This window comes from Pan troglodytes, chromosome 13 (assembly GCF_028858775.2).
Source record: "Pan troglodytes isolate AG18354 chromosome 13, NHGRI_mPanTro3-v2.0_pri, whole genome shotgun sequence".
Lineage (NCBI taxonomy): Eukaryota > Metazoa > Chordata > Mammalia > Primates > Hominidae > Pan > Pan troglodytes.
Genome location: NC_072411.2, coordinates 97691766 through 97708850, shown reverse-complemented (window position 1 = coordinate 97708850; position 17085 = coordinate 97691766). Strand labels below are relative to the sequence as shown.

Genomic DNA, 17085 nt, shown 5'->3' with positions numbered 1-17085 from the left:
TTTGTAAATCTTTCTAATACAGAGTTTAAGAAATGTAACATAGCCCCAAATGGAAATATATTCATATGATGAGATAACAAAAAAGTCTTATTACTGGTAGCTTTATTGTTACAAAGGTTAGTTCAGTCCTATTTTCCTTGATTTTTTTTCTCCACACCTGGTTCCAAACTCCCATTCCTCCAATTTGGGTTTCTGTAACAATTTACCACTTAAAAAAGTCACTATATAATTTTAACTGGCTCAGAACACAAGAGAAATGTTTTCACAATATGACTTAAAGAAAAATAGGTATGGTGGGGAAGGGGAATTCTGTATACATGTCTTTATCTAGGTCATTCACAAACAGGTAAGACATCAGAAATATATGCCAGTGGTTTGGGGGCTGGACATTTTCATTACAATTTCTATTACTGGCCTAAAATGAAATAGAAATGTTATTAGTTTTTAAAATTCTGCTTATTTTAAGATCTACAGAAAATCCCACTGAAGAGCAATAATTTTATAAAGATTTTAATCTAAAATACTATTTTTCAAATCAAATCTAAGAGGACTATAAATCTGCTGAAAGACTTTATATTAAGTCTGTGATATAATATTGAAAAAATACATCTCTTCATCAAAATAACTCAAAATTTTCAACAACAAGGAAAAGTAAAGATAGGGAGATGATACTAACTGTCCCACTAAAGGCTGAACTTTATCAATAAAACTGTTTTATCCAATGGGCGTTGTATTCACAATATCCAGTAATGTTAACACTATAGCCAATACTCATTAGCTCAATTATCTCACTGAATTAAAACAATAGATAATCTATCACTAATAGAAGCTCTGTGGCTTCCCCTGTATCTTAAAAGAGAATTCCTATCACATAAATATAGGTAACCTAAGAGGCAAAATAGACTCAAACACAACCAGTATTACAGGACTGAGGATCTACCCACTAGATTTGGATTCAATGGCTTCAATCCTTGCAAGGATTTTGGATTAAGGAAGGAGCAGGAACTCAATTCTTGAGGAACCAGGATCATATTTATTACAAAAACAATATATCCTGGTTAGTGGAAAGAAAGGATGAGGAGGATTGCGGCCTGGCGTGGTGGCTCACGCTTCTAAACAGCACTTTGGGAGGCCGAGGCAGGCGGATAGCTTGAGTCCAGGAGTTTGAGACCAGCCTGGGCAACACGGTGAAACTCCATATGGACTAAAAATACAAAAATTAGCCAAGTGCGGTGGTACATGCCTGTAGCCCCAGCTACTTGGGAAGCTGAGGTGGAAGGATCGCTTGAGCTTGGGCAGCGGAGGTTCCAGTGAGCTAAGATTGTGCCACTGCACTCCAGCCTGGGTGACAAAGTAAGACCCTATCTCAAAACAAACAAACAAACAACAACAAAAAAAAAACCACAGGGGCAGGGGTGGGGCAGTGATTGCTCTAACTATTGTTGGGATGACAAACCACGGGGAGCTGATGTCAAAAACCTTATTCTAGAAAGAAAAAATATATGCTCAAATAAGGTTTATAGGCTAACTTAATGATGATCACCAGGCTAGTTTGTTTGTCCCCCGTTTATAGACAGGAAAAATAAAATCAGTGGAAGAACTTAATGAAATAAGTCATAAGTAGTCATAGGTATAAATTTTAGACACGAGGTCTTAGAGCCAATAAAGTTATTGGCCAGCTAAATCAAAAATGGTTTGTCAAAACTACTGCAGCTCTCTAGATCCAATCATATTGAAGAAAAAAATAGAGATAAAAAGGACAGGGAACTTACAATAACTACATGGGACAAAGTGAGTTGGTAACAAAAGCATTAACCTGAAGATAAACTGTATCTTACACAGTAATATATAACTCTCCCTTTACAAATATATTTCTCCTTATTATTTTGGCAAAAATCTAATATAGAAGCAACTTTTCTAAAAGCAACAGCCTAAAAGCAACTTCAATTAAGAATTTGAAAATGTGCACTCTAAACTACTTGGAAAAGCCAGTAATTCATACTCTAAGATACTCTAGGAGAAAAAAATAAAATGTATTTACTTACTAATGTAAATATATGTGAATGGGGACTGCCAGAACTACAGACAAGACCCCAAATACACAAGATATACAGAGTAAACACCTGATAACCCTTCATAGTTATTAGAAATTTTTATTAATCAGAATTATTTTAGCCAAGAATGCACTAGAATTAGTCACCAAAATTACCCAGTAAAAATATTTTAATGGCTCAGGGTCCTTTGCTTATGCCTGTAATCCAAGCATTTTGGGAGGTCGAGGCAGACAGGCTGATTAAGGTCAGGAGTTTGAGACCAGCCTGGGCAACATGGCAAAACCCCATCTCTGCAAAAAATATAAAAATTAGCCGGGCGTGGTGGCATGTGCCTGTAGTCCAAGATCCTTGGGAGACTGAGGTGAGAGGATGGCTGGAGCCTGGGAGGCTGAGATTGCAGTAAGCCAAGATCATGCCACTGCACTCCAGCCTGGGTGACAGAGTCAGACCCTGTCTCACAAAAAGAGTTCTTTTGTGGAATAGTGTTTTGATGAAAAGAAAACTTAAAATAAATCAATAAATAGTCTCTGTATTACTTTGAACATTTTAACTCTTTAAAAATATTTTTCTATTTCTTTTAGAGGAAATATGTATAGCATGCTTGCTATATAAAATATTTTAAAGACTACCTTCAAAAGATTTTTAACTGACTAAAAAAAAGACCTAAATTCTAGGACTAAAATTGATCCTATATCTTCTGATAACTTTGTTTTTACATATAAAACATAGAGGGCACAACTGGAAATATTATAACATAGTTAATTACTCCTTCATATATACATTGCCTTGATTGACAGAGTTGAAAATTATAAAAATATTTTCAAAGATGCCAATTATTCTGCCCCTTTAAAAAGAGAATCGTTCTAAATTATTTGCTTGTGATTAGCTACTTGAACTGGCCACATACTAGCTATTGTCATATTATACTGCTAGAAAAAATTTTAATAATCTAGCATTTCTCAAACTGAGATCATTAGTTCTGTGAGATAGGGGGTATTTCAAAGGGGAGGGAGGAGAAATTTGATAATCAAGTAAGTTTTGGTAATGCTGAATTACACAGGTTCCTTCAGAGCCTCTAACAGTTTAATAAGCAATGTGAATCTCTGAAAGAAGAATACAATATGCAGCATTTTCCCAACTTATCTGATCATGGAATTTATTAGTCTAGGAGAGGGTCTTCAAAAAGTTCATGGAAAATGCATATTATGAAAAAAATCAATTTACTTGTGCCCTAATTGAAAAGGACCAACAATTAACAGCACAAACAATACTCAACACCACAGACATCTCAGCTGGTTGACCTAACACAATTCTGACAGAAAAATTAAAGTTGAGCAAACTTTCCGCTCAACTGGTGCCAAAACTCCTGTGCCCAGATCAGCTGTAGACAAGAGAAGAACTTTCCATGGAAATTTTAAACAAGTGGGAGCACGATGCTGAAGTATTTCTTTGAAGAATTGAAGAAGGAAATGAAACATGGCCTTAATAGTATGATCCTGTAATTAATGCCAATGAACTGTATACTTAAACATGGTTAAAAGAGGAGGATTCTGGAAAGACTGTGGAGTAGGAAGCACCAGAAATCTGTATGCCCCCTAAACTGTAAATGAACTGACAAAATCTGTCTGATGTTAACTACTTTGGAACTCTGTAGTCTACTGAAGTCTAAGAAGTCTGAGTCTATTGAAGTCTAAGAGGACTTAATACAATAAACCAACTACATCTAATATACATATAAGGAACACTACTCAAAACAGCACTAGAAACATTCGTCAGTGCACATGGAACATTTTCCAGGATAGACCATGTATTAGGTCGCAAATTAAGTCTCAACAGATTTAAAAATATAAATATAATACAAAGTGTCTTCTCCTACCATAATGCAATAGTTAGAAATCAACTACTGAAGTAAAACTGGAAAATTTACAAATTCATAGAAATTAAACAACATATTCTTAACAACTGGATCAAGGAAGAAATTACAAGGGACATTAGAAAATACTTAAGAGACAAATGAAAACAAAACTACAACCAAAACTTAAGGGATACATCTAAACTAGTGCTAAGGGAAAAACAGATAATTATTAACACTCCATGAAAAAACAAGTAAGATCTCAAACCAAAAACTTAACATTACACTTAAGGGACTAGAAAAAGAAGAACAAAATAAGCCAAGACTAGCAGAAGGAAGAATATAACAAAAATTAGACCAGAGGTAAATGAATAGAGAGCAGAAAAACAAAATCAATGAAACCTATAGTTGATTCTTGGAAAAGATCACAAAATTGACAAACCTTTAGCTAGACTGACTAAGAAAAAGAGAGAAGATACAAATTACTAAATTCAGAAATTAAAGTGGGGATGTTACTACCGATTACAAAGAAATAAAAAGGATTATAATAGAATACTATGAACAGCTGTAAACCAACAAACTGGATAACCTATATGAAATGGACAAATTCCTGGCAACACAAAACCTACCAAGACTAAATCATCAAAAAACAGAAAATGGGAATAGACTATAACTGGTAAGACTGAATCAGAAATCAAAAATCTTCCAACAAAACAAAGTCCTGGACCTGATAAATTCTACCTAACATTTAAAGAAGAACTAATACCAATCCTTCTCAAACTTTTTCCAAAAAAATCAAAGAGGAGGTAACACTTTCTAACTCATTGTATGAGGCCAGCATTACCCTGATACTAAAGGTATCAAAGACACTACAAGAAATGACAACTACAGACCAATATCCCTTATGAACACAGATGTAAAAATTGTCAAAGAAAAAAAAAACTAGCAAACAAAATCCAGCAACATATTAAAAGGATTATACAACCTGACTAAATGGGATTTATTGCTGGAATGCAATAAAAGTTCAATATATAAAAATCAATATGTATTAACAGAATAAAGAAAAAAACACCCACATGATTATCTCAATGAGCAGAAAAAGCACATGACAAAATTCAATATCCTCTCATGATCAAAAGACTCAACAAACTAGGAACAGACAGAAACAACCTTACATAATAAAAGCCATATATGAAAAACTCACAGTAAACATCATACTCAATGGTGAAAGACAAAGCCTTTCCTCTAAGATGAAGAACAAAACAAGGATGCTTGCTTTCATCACTTCTATTCAATATAGTACTGGAAGTTCTAGCCAAACAATTAGGCAAGAAAAAAATTAAAAACATCCAATTTGGAAAGGAGTAAGTAAAATTACATCTGTTTGCACTTGATCTTACATATAGAAAATCATAAAGATTCCACACAAGCACTTGATTTTTCAAGTTGCCTGCTTGGCCCTCTTCCAAGTACTCTACTTTCTCTAATAAACTCTCACTTTTCTTAAAATAAATTCTCTGCTGTGTTTAAAAAAAACAAAAAAGATTTCACACAAAAAAGTATTAGAATGAATTCAGCAAAATAGTGGGATACAAAGTTAACACAAAAATCAGTTGCATTTTTATATATACTAACAATGAACAATCTGAAAAGGAAATTATGAAAACAATTCCACTTACAATAGCATCAAAAAGAATAAAATACTTAGCAATTAACTTAACCAAGGAGGTAGAAGACTTGTACAATGAAAACTACAAAACATTCTGACTGGTGTAAGATGGTATCTCATTGTGGTTTTGATTTGCATTTCTCTAATAATCAGTGATGTGGAGCTTTTCTTCATATGCTTGTTGGCTGCACGTATGTCTTTTATTGAAAAGTGTTTACTCATGTCCTTTGCCCACTTTTTAATGGGGTCATTTTTTCTTGTAAATTTGTTTAAATTCCTTACAGATGCTGGAGATTAGAGCTTTGTCATATGCATAACTTTGCAAAATTTTTCTCCCATTCTGTAGGCTGTCCCCTCTATGAGGGGAACAAGAGACACTGACGTCTATTCCATGGTGAAGGTGGGGAGGAACAGCATCAGGAAAAATAACTAATGGGCACTAGGCTTAATACCTGGGTGACTAATCTGTACAACAAAATACTATGACACAAATTTACCTATTAACAAACCTGCATGTATAACTTGAACTTAAAAGTTAAATTTAAAAAAAGAGTAAAAAAGAAAACTACAAAATATTGCGGAACGAAATTAAAGAAGACAAATAAATGAAAACATACCCCATGTTCACGGATCGGAAGACTTAATACAGTCATCACATGGTATCTGCAGAAATTAGTTCTAGTACCCCCCTACAGACACCAAAATCTGTGGATGCTCAAGTGCCTTATGTAATATAGCATAATAATTGCATTTAATCTATGCACATCCTCTCTTATATTTTAAATCATTATAAATTATAGTTGATCATTGAGCAACATGGGTTTGAACTGCGAGGATCCACTTAATACATGGATATTTTTCTGCCTTGGCCACCCCTGAGACAGTTAAGACCAACAGATCCCTCCCTCTTCCACCTCTGTCCTCAGCCTACTCAACATGAAGATGATGAGAATGAAGACCTTTATCATGATTCACTTTCATTTAATGAACAGTTAATATGAATAATGAATAGAAAATCCTAAAGATTCCACACAGGCACTTGATTTTTCAAGTCACCTGCTTGGCCCTTTTCCAAGTGTACTATACTTTCTCCAATAAACTCTCACTTTGCTTAAAATAAATTCTCTGCTGCATATCCTTACAATTAATAATAAATTCTACATAAATTCCTTATGATTCTTAATATATTTTCTTTTCTCTAGCTTATTTTATTCTAAGAATATACAATATATAATGGATATAACATACTGTTGACATAAATTGACTATATTATTGGTAAGGCTTCTGGTCAACAGTAGGCTACTAGTAGTTATATTTTGGGAGAGCCAAAAGTTATACACAAATTTTCGACTACACGGGGATTAGCACTGCTAATCCCCCCACGTTGTTCAAGGGCCAACTGTAATTTATAATATCTAACACAATATAAATGCTATGCAAATAGTTGTATTGCTTTTTATTTGTGTTATTTTTTACTCTTGTATTATTTTTATATTTTCCCCAAATATTTTTGGTCCTTGGGTTGGTTGAATCTGCACATGCAGAACTCACAGATATTAAGGGTGGACTGTATTGCTAAGATGTCAATGCTGCCCAAGTTGATTTACGGATTCAATGCAATCCCTATTAAAATCCTAATGATAGGTTTTTTTTTTTCAGAAATAAAAAATAAAAAACATCCTAAAATTCATGTGAAACTGCAAGGAACCCAAAATAGCCAAGATAAACTTGAAAAACAAAAACAAAACTGGAGGACTCACACTTCCTGATTTTAAAACTTACTACACAAAGCTACAGTAATCAAAACAGTTCAGTAACGGCATAAAAACAGACATACCAATGGAATAGAAGAGAGAGCCTGGAAATAAGCCTTCAAATATATGGTTAAATGATTTTTGACAAGGGTGCAAGATGAACATTTAATGACAGAAAGAACAGTCTTTTCAACAAATGATGCAAGAAAAACCAGATATCCACATGCAAAAGAATGCAGTTGGACTCTTATTTAGCACTATACATAAAAATTAATTCAAAATGAATCAAATACCTAAATTAAATATATGACCTAAAACTATAAAACTCTTAGAAGAAAACTGGGCAAAAGCTTCACAACATTAGATTTGAGAATAATTTCTGAAAAATGAAACCAAAGGCACAGGCAAAAACAAAAAAACAAACTGGATTTCATAAACATTTTTAAAATTTGTGCATCAAAAGACAATTACGGATTAAGATGGCGGATAGGCGGCTGGAATAGCTTGCAGCTCCTGCTCGGACAGAGCAGCATGTGGAGACTCACATCCTGAACTTTTGCTCCAAGAACTACCACAGCAACATACCAAAAAGCTGAGAGAATTCACAGACCTTTGGAGGAACTGGATTGCCTCTGCAGGCTCCCTGAGACACCAAAAAAACTGTAAGTCCACTTGCTTTCTCAGTGGGGAGGCTGGTGATCTCGGGCAGTTCTCAGTCCTGCTCACTGGCTGCCTGGAAATAGACTCGGTGCTTCTCCGGGGGAATGGTGGGAGTGGGACCCACCTTTAGGACTGCAGGTTGTGTGGGAGTGTGGTGAGGCCTGTGACTGCCAGTTTTCCCCCACTTCCCTGGTGACCTGTGTGACTCAGCAGAGGCAGCCATAATCCCCCTGGGAACAAAACTCCATTGGCCTGGGAACCACATCCCCATCCCCCACAGCAGCCACAGGAAGCCCCACCCAAGGAGAGTCTGAGCTCAGCCATGCCTATCTCTACCCCAGCCTGGTGGTCTTTCTCTACCTGCCCAGGTTGCCAAAGGCAAAGTGAGACAGACAGGTGGGAGGGGGTCCCCAGAAAAACTCCAACTGGCTTGAGCACTGGGAGGAATGCGCACTGGGGTGGAGCCTCAGGAAGTTGCCTCCGTTTGCAGCTGGGAGAAGCCTGGCCCCTCTTCTTCCTGTGTGGAATCTGGGATGCCTACCTGCGAGGCGAGAAGCACTTTAGCAGGGACTCCCGCCCCGCGGAGAGTCTGTTTTCCCCATTTCTTTCTTTCACTCAGTAAAACCCTGCTTTGCTCACCCTTCAGACCCCATCTGCGAGCCTAAATCTTCATGACCGAGGAAGGACAAGAACCACATCTTTGGCTGAATTAAGGAAAAGTCCTGCAACAAAAGGACATAATCTCTTGGTAGCTCTATAGCCCCACCCATCGCCTGATCCTCCCTACACAACTGCAGCTGATGCACTCTTGAAAGCGCCACATCCTGGCTCGATGCCAACCAACATAAAACCAGAGCGCCAAACAAAACTACAATCAAGGACCTTCAGAGTGTCCATTTCACTCTCCTGCTACCTCCTCAAGAACAGGTGCTGGTATCCACAGCTGACAGACCTGAAGGTGGATCACACCACAGGTCTCTCTGCAGACACTCCTTAGTACCAGCCTGGAGCCCAGTAGCTCTCTGCTGGATGGCTGAACCCAGAAGAACAAAAACAATCCTGTAGCTCGGGTCTCCCCTAAGGAAAGGGGGAGAACACCATATCAAGGGAGCACCCAGTGGGACAAAATAATCTAAACAGTAGACCTTGCGTTTTGACTTTAATACTCCACTGACAGCACTAGACAAATCATCAAGACAGAAAGTCAGCAAAGAAACAATGAACTTAAACTATACCCTAAAACAAATGAACGGAACAGATATTTACAGAACATTCTACCCAACAACTGCAGAATATACATTCTATTCATCAGCACATGGAACACTCTCCAAGATAGACCATATGACAAGGCACAAACAAGTCTCAGTAAATTTAAGAAAACGAAAATTGTATCAAGTACTGTCTCAGACCACAATGGAATAAAACTGGAAATCAACTACAAAAGGAACACTTAAAGCCATACAAATATAAAGAAATTAAATAACCTGCTCCTGAATGGTCATTGTGTCAACAATGAAGTCAAGAGGGAATTAAAAAATTATCTGAACTGAGCGATAATAGTGACACAACCTATCAAAACTTCTGGGATACAGCAAAAGCAGTGCTAAAAGTTTATAGCATTAAATGCCTATTACATCAAAAAGTCTGAAAGAGCACAAATAGACAATCCAAGGTCACACCTCACAGAACTGGAGAAGCAAGAACAATCCAAACCCAAACCCAGCAGAAGAAAAGAAATAACAAAGATCAGAGTAGAAATAAATAAAACTGAAACAAACAAACAACAATACAAAAGATAAATGAAACAAAAAGTTGGTTTTTTGAAAAGATAAATAAAATTGATAGACCATTAGTGAGATTAACTAAGAAGAGAGAAGATCCAAATAAGCTCAATTAGAAACCAAACAGGAGGTATTACTGCTGATGCCACAGAAATACAAAAGATTATTACTCAAGGCTACTATGAACACCTTTACACACATAAACCAGAAAACCTAGATGAGATGGATAAATTCCTGGAAATATACAACCGCCCTAGATCAAACCAGGAAAATATAGAAACACACCAATAACAAGCAGCGAGATTGAAACTGCCAACAAAAAAAAGTCCAGGACCAGACAGATTCACAGCTGAATTCTATCAGACATTCAAAGAATTGGTGCCAATCCTACGGACACTATTCCTCAGGATACAAAAGGAGGGAATCTTTCCTAAATCATTCTATGAAGCAAGTATCACCCTAATACCAAAACGAGGGAAGGACATAACAAAAAAAGAAAACTACACACCAATATCCTTGATGAACGCAGATGCAAAAGTCCTCAACAAAATACTAGTGAACCAACTCCAACAGCATATCAAAACGGTAATCCACCATGATCAAGTGGGTTTCATACTAGTGATGCAGGAATGGTTTAACATCTACAAGTCAATAAATGTGATACACCACATAAACAAAATTAAAAACAAAATCATACGATCATCTTGATAGATGCAGAAAAAGCATTTGACAAAATCCAGCATTCCTTTATGATTAAAACCCTCAGCAATTTTGCTGAGAAGGGACATACCTTAAGGTAATAAAAGGCATCTATGACAAACCCACAGCTAATATTATACTAAATGGGAAAAAGTTGAAAGCATTCCCTGAGAACTGGAACAAGACAAGGATGCCACTTTCACCACTTCTATTCAACATAGTACTGGAAGTCCTCCCAGAGCAATCAGAGAAGGGAAAGAAATCAAGGGCACCCAAATTGGTAAAGAGGAAGTCAAACTGTCACTGTTTCCTGATATGATCGTGTACCTAGAAAACCCTAAAGCCTCATCCAAAAAGCTCCCAGAACTAGTAAATGAATTCAGCAAAGTTTCAGGATACAAAATTAATCAGTAGCTCTGCTATACACCAACAGCAACCAAGCTGAGAATCAAATCAAGAACTCAACCCCCTTTACAATAGCTACAAATAAAATAACTTAGGAATATACCAAACCAAGTAGGTTAAAGACCTCTATAAGGAAAACTATAAAACAGTGCTGAAAGACATCATAGATGACACAAACAAATGGAAACATGTCCCATGCTCATGGATAGGTAGAATCGATATTGTGAAATTGACCACACTGCCAAAAGCAATCTACAGATTCAATGCAATTTCCATCAAAATACCATCATCATTCCTCACAAAACTAGAAAAAAAAATCTTAAAATTCATATGGAACCAAAAAAGAGCCTACATGGCCAATGCAAGACTAAGCAAAAAGAACAAATCTGGAGGCATCACATTACCTGACTTCAAACTATGCTATAAGGCCATAGCCACCAAAACAGCATGGTACTGGTATAAAAATAGGCACATAGACCAATGGAACAGAATAGAGAAACCAGAAATAAAGCCAAATACAGCCAACAGATCTTCAACAAAGCCAACAAAAACATAAAGTGGGGAAAGGACACCCTATTCAACAAATGGTGCTGGGATAACTGGTAAGCCATATGTAGAAGAATGAAACTGGATCCTCAGCTCTCACCTTATAAAAAAACCAACTCAAGGTGGAGCAAAGACTTAAATCTAAGACTTGAAACCAGAATATTGGAAACACCCTTCTAGACATTGGCTTAGGCAAAGACTTCATGCCAAGAACCCAAAAGCAAATGCAATAAAAACCAAGATAAACAGATGGGACTTAATTTAACTAAAAAGCTTCTGCACAGCAAAAGAAAATAATCAGCAGAGTTAACAGAAAACCCACAGAGTGGGAGAAAATCTTCACAATCTATACATCTGACAAGGAACTAATATCCAGAATCTACAAAGAACTGAAACAAACCAGCAAGAGAAAAACAAACAATCCCATCTAAAAGTGGCTCAGGGCATGAATAGACAACTCTCAAAAGAAGATACACAAATGGCCAAGAAACATATGGAAAAATGATCAACAACACTAATTACCAGGGAAATGCAAATCAAAACCACAATGTGATACCACCTCACTCCTGCAAGAATGGCCATAATCAAAAAACCAAAAAATAATAGATGTTGGCATAGATGTGGTGAAAAGGGAACACTTCTGCACTGCTGGTGGGAATGTAAATTAGTACAACCACTACGGAAAAACAGTGTGGAGATTACTTAAAGAACTAAAAGTAGATCTACCATTTGATCCAGCAATCTCATGACTAGGTATCTACCCAGAGGAAAAAAAGTCATTATACAACTAAAATACTTGGACACACGTTTACAGCAGCCCAACTTGCAATTCCAAAAATATGGAACCAGCCCAAATGCCCATCAACCAACGAGTGGATAGAGAAAATGTGGTATATATATAGATACACATATATACCATGGAATACTACTCAGCCATAAAAAGAAATAAAACAATGGCATTTGCAGAAACCTGGATGGAATTGGAGACTATTATTCTAAGTGAAGTAACTCAGGAATTGAACACCAAACATCGTATGTTCTCACTCATAATTGGGAGCTAAGCTATGAGGATACAAAGGCATAAAAATGATACAATGAACTTCGGGGACTCAGCGGAAAGGGTGGGAGGGGGGGTAAGGGATAAAACTACACATTGGGTACAGTATACACTGATTGGGTGATGGGTGCACCAAAATCTCAGAAATCACCACTAAAGAACTTATTCATGTAATCAAACTCCACCTGTTCCCCAAAAAACCTATTGAAATAAAAATTTAAAAACAAAAAGACAATTATCAACAGAGTAAAAAGGCAATATATAAAATGGGAGAAAATATTTGCAAATCATATATCTGATAAGGGAGATTAATATTCAGAATATAGAGAACTCCTAAAATTCAACAACAAAAATAATAACCAGATTAAAAAATGGGCAAAGAACTGTAATAGGCATTTTCTGAAAGGAGATATACAAATTGCCAAAAAGCACATGAAAAGATGCTCAACAGCACTAATCTTTAGGAAAGTTCAAATCAGAACTACAATGAGATACCACCTCACACCATTAGGATGACTACTATCAAGAAAACAAGTGTTGGCAAAGATGTGGAGAAACTGGGAGACTTGTGCACTCTTGGGGGTAACGTAAAATGGTACAGCCCTGGAAAATAGTATGGCAGTTCCTCAAAAAGTTAAAAACAGAATTACCATATGATAGGGCAATTCCACTTCTGGGTATATAACCAAAAGAATTTAAAACAGGGTCTCAGAGAGAGAGAGAGAGATGCCCATGTTCACAGCAACTATTCACATTAGCTAAACTGTGGAAGCAACCCAACTGTCCATGGACAGATAAATGCATAAGCAAAATGTGGTATATACATGTAATGTAATATTATTCAGCCTTAAAAAGGAAGGAATTTCTTTATTTTTTTTTTTTCAGAGAGTCTCACTCTGTTGCCCAGTCTGGAGTGCAGTGGTGTGATATCGGCTCACTGCAACCTCTGCCTCCCAGTTCAAACAATTCTCCTGCCTCAACGTCCCAAGTAGCTGGGATCACAGGCACCCGCCACCACATCCAGCTAATTTTTGTATTTTTAGTAGAAATGAGGTTTCACCATGTTGGTCAGGCTGGTCTCGAACTTCTGACCTCAGGTGATCCGCCCACCTCAGCCTCCCAAAGTGCTGGGATTATAGGCGTGAGCCACTGTGACCGGCCAGGAAGAAATTGCTGATGCTACAACATGAATGAACCTTGAGGACATAATGCTAAGTGAAATAAGCCAGTCACAAAAAGGCAAATAATGTATGGTTCTATTTATATGAGATGCTTAATCAAAATCATAAACATACAGTAGATTGATAGGTCCCAGGGTCTGGGGAGAGGGGGAAATAGGAGTTACTATTTAATGGGTATAGAGTTTTGGTTTTACAAGATGAAAAGAGTTACAGAGGCAGATAGTATGGATGGTTGTGTAACATTATGAATGTATTTAATATCACCAAACTGTATACTTAAAAATGGTTAAAATGACAAATTTTGTTACTGTATTTCACCACAGTAAAATTGGAAAAAAATTTGTTAAAATGGCAAATTTTATGTTATATAATTTTACTACAGTTCAAAAACATTTATATAGCTAAAAATAGCAAAGTTAAAACTAAACCCAAAGTCCTTTTTTTTTGAGACAGGGTCTCACTTCGTTATCCAGGTTGGAGTACGGTGGTGTGATCACAGCTCACTACAGCCTCAACCTCCCACGCTAAGGTCATCCTCCTGCCTCCGCCTCCCAAGTAGTTGGGACCACAGGCATGCACCACCATGCCCAGCTAATTTTTTCAAAAATGTAAAAATTATTTATAGAGACATGGTCTCCTTATGTTGCCCAGGCTAGTCTCGAACTCCTGGCCTCAAGGGATGCTCTTGCCTCAGACTGTCAAAGTGCTGAGATTACAGGTGTGAGCCACTGCTCCTAGCCAGTCCTCTAATTTTTAATCCACTGTTTTCTCCACTAAATCATCACAGTCTTTTCAGAGAATCCTTGGCCAAATGATTTATTTATGACTCCTGTGTTTACCTCATAGAGGTGGATTCACAGAAAAGAAAATCTATAAAAATATAAAGTACAATTAAACATGAAAGTAGGAAGGATTACTAACTTTATTAATCCAAATGGCAGTCCTTCTAAATTTGAGCTAATTAGGATAGAGGCAGACAGGCAAAAGAGTATCTCTACCTTGACAAAACAAACTTATAACTACATAAAATTATCAGAATATATTTATTTCAATGCCAACTAAAAATATACATAAGTAGTAAGGTTAATTATTTATTTTGCATGTAACACACATTGTCACTTACTCCTGCCAGTCCCAAATAAGGAGTAAAAAGCTAGATTTCCCTTTTCAGATAAATCAGAAAATTTCCAGGTATTTTCTGTAGATTGCAACTATTTCTGGACAACTATTTCATCAGGAAAACAGTCCTACTACTACTCTCCTAAGTATACAACATTACAAACATGTCTTCTTATCCTGAATTATTAATTTTAAAAAAACTTCAGCTTTCTAAAAGCACTACATATTCAAATGATAGTTCATTCTTCTAACAACTTGGACTCTTCCAAGGAATAATTCTTTTGACCTATGAGCAGAAATGGGAAGTTGTTTTGAACTTACTGTACTAAAATACTTTCCCGTGTTATTTAAATACTTTATTTGTAGAATTTATAACATTTAAATTTAAGCTTACATAAACTCTATCCTAATTTCCTACACGTAGGAAAAAAACCCAACAGTGGTAATAAAATTGTTTTGATTTCTAACCAAATTGTTGTGCTTTTTAATCACAATTCATTTGGTATAAAGCAAAAACTAAACAAAAGCTATCTTTTAAAAACCTTATATAAAACAATATACAAACTATTAAATACCACTAATAAATGTTTTCTTTATATGTACCCAAGATACCATATGCAATAAAAAAGCGCCAAATGTCTGAAACAAGCTTCACTTATTCTGCAAATTGGGTTGCTTAAAATGCTAAAGGTCTTCAAGCTTAGTTATTCACTGACTCCCTTTCTCATTATCTAGAGAGAAAATGCATTCTTTTAAAAAGAAGCGCTCATCTGTGGAAACTTTCTAATTAACTTGGTTCAAAGCATGTGCAAGATGGCAGTTTTCTACACTGCTTCAGCATTTTAATTGACACAAAATGCTTAGCAACCTATTCACATCCCCCCTTGGTAATTAAGCTAGGGTCAACTCTATGACTAAATGAGCCAATCTTGTGAAACAAACGATTTCTACCATACACAGTATATAGCATATTAGGTTTACAGCAGTCTTTGAACAAAGTTAATGAGGTAGTAGCTGTGCCACTATGGGAGATTTATATAGAACAAGTTAACCTTTCTTAATGGTGCAGTAGTCATTAAAACTAATTACTAGCAGGGCATTATCTCTAACAATTATTAACATCTATCAGCACATAATTAATTCAAGCTGCATTTCTGACAATGCTAATAACCACCTGCAAACAACTAATCAATATTCACTATTAGTAACATATTTGTTTTCAAAGCAAGTACAATTTCCTCTAAGGCTTTTCAGATTGAATAAGCTGTAACTTTCAGTATTGCTATAGTCAAGCATCTGTCAACAGCTTCATTACAATATATTGATTATGGCAATATTACAATACAGACAACTCTCATTAAAAGTCATAATCCACAGGTAACATAACAACAAAGAACAAGAATCTTTTCAGAAGCCTTCAAAATAAGAAAAAAAAGCTATTAGTTTTAACTTTAGATCAATCTTGTCAGTCTCCATGTTTCTCTGTAAGGAACAAATAAATCTATTTTATTTTTAATTAAGTTTAATCTCAGACCTAGCTTCCCCTTTCTCCTGCCACAGTGAGAATTTACAGGCACCTGAGAGGGACTAGGCCTCTCAGGGTGCTTATTCATCCACCAAGATCAATAAGCATGAAGTCAAGAAAGAGGACAAATTTATCTATTCGAAGATCAGAATTCAAATCTAGTTCAAAGCCTCACTTTCTCTCCTTTTACTCATCTTACCAGAGAGCCCCACTTGTTTACCAAGAAGACCATTCTTGGATTTTGTTTTAAACCACCAACTTATCTATACTTAAAACAATACTTGCAAATCTGTCAAAATACTACTAAAAATAATTCTATAAAACTCGCCTCATTTCTCTGCCACTTATATTCTAGCAAAGCACTCTCCAAAACCTTTTCAGGAGGAAACAGTAGAACAGGAAGTATAAGAATTACAGCACAGTGGTTATGATTATATGTTGTAGAAGGAGAATACTATAGTTCATAGCATGGCTCTGCTACCTGGCAGCAGTTTGTGTGACCTTGGGCAAGTTACCTGACTTATTCTCTAAGCCTCCTTTTCCTCACCAAATGAAAGTAAACAGAAGTGCTTGTATACTGGGTTTAATAAATTAAAAGAAATATCCTTGTAAAAATGTTTAGTACAGCACATGGTAAAGTCCCAATAAACATAGGTTTTTGTTTTGTTTTGTTTTGAGACGGAGTCTCACTCTGTCGCCAGGCTGGAGTGCAGTGGCGTGATCTCGGCTCACTGCAACCTCTGCCTCTCAGGTTCAAGCAATTCTCCTGCCTCAGCCTCCCGA

General features: G+C 36.3%; 1 protein-coding gene across 8 annotated transcripts in view; it reads right to left on the bottom strand.

The window, feature by feature from the left end:
• Window positions 1-17085, bottom strand: part of SLC39A10 (solute carrier family 39 member 10) — a 161359-nt gene that overhangs the window by 34632 nt on the left and 109642 nt on the right. The gene's annotated exons all lie outside the window — the stretch shown is intronic.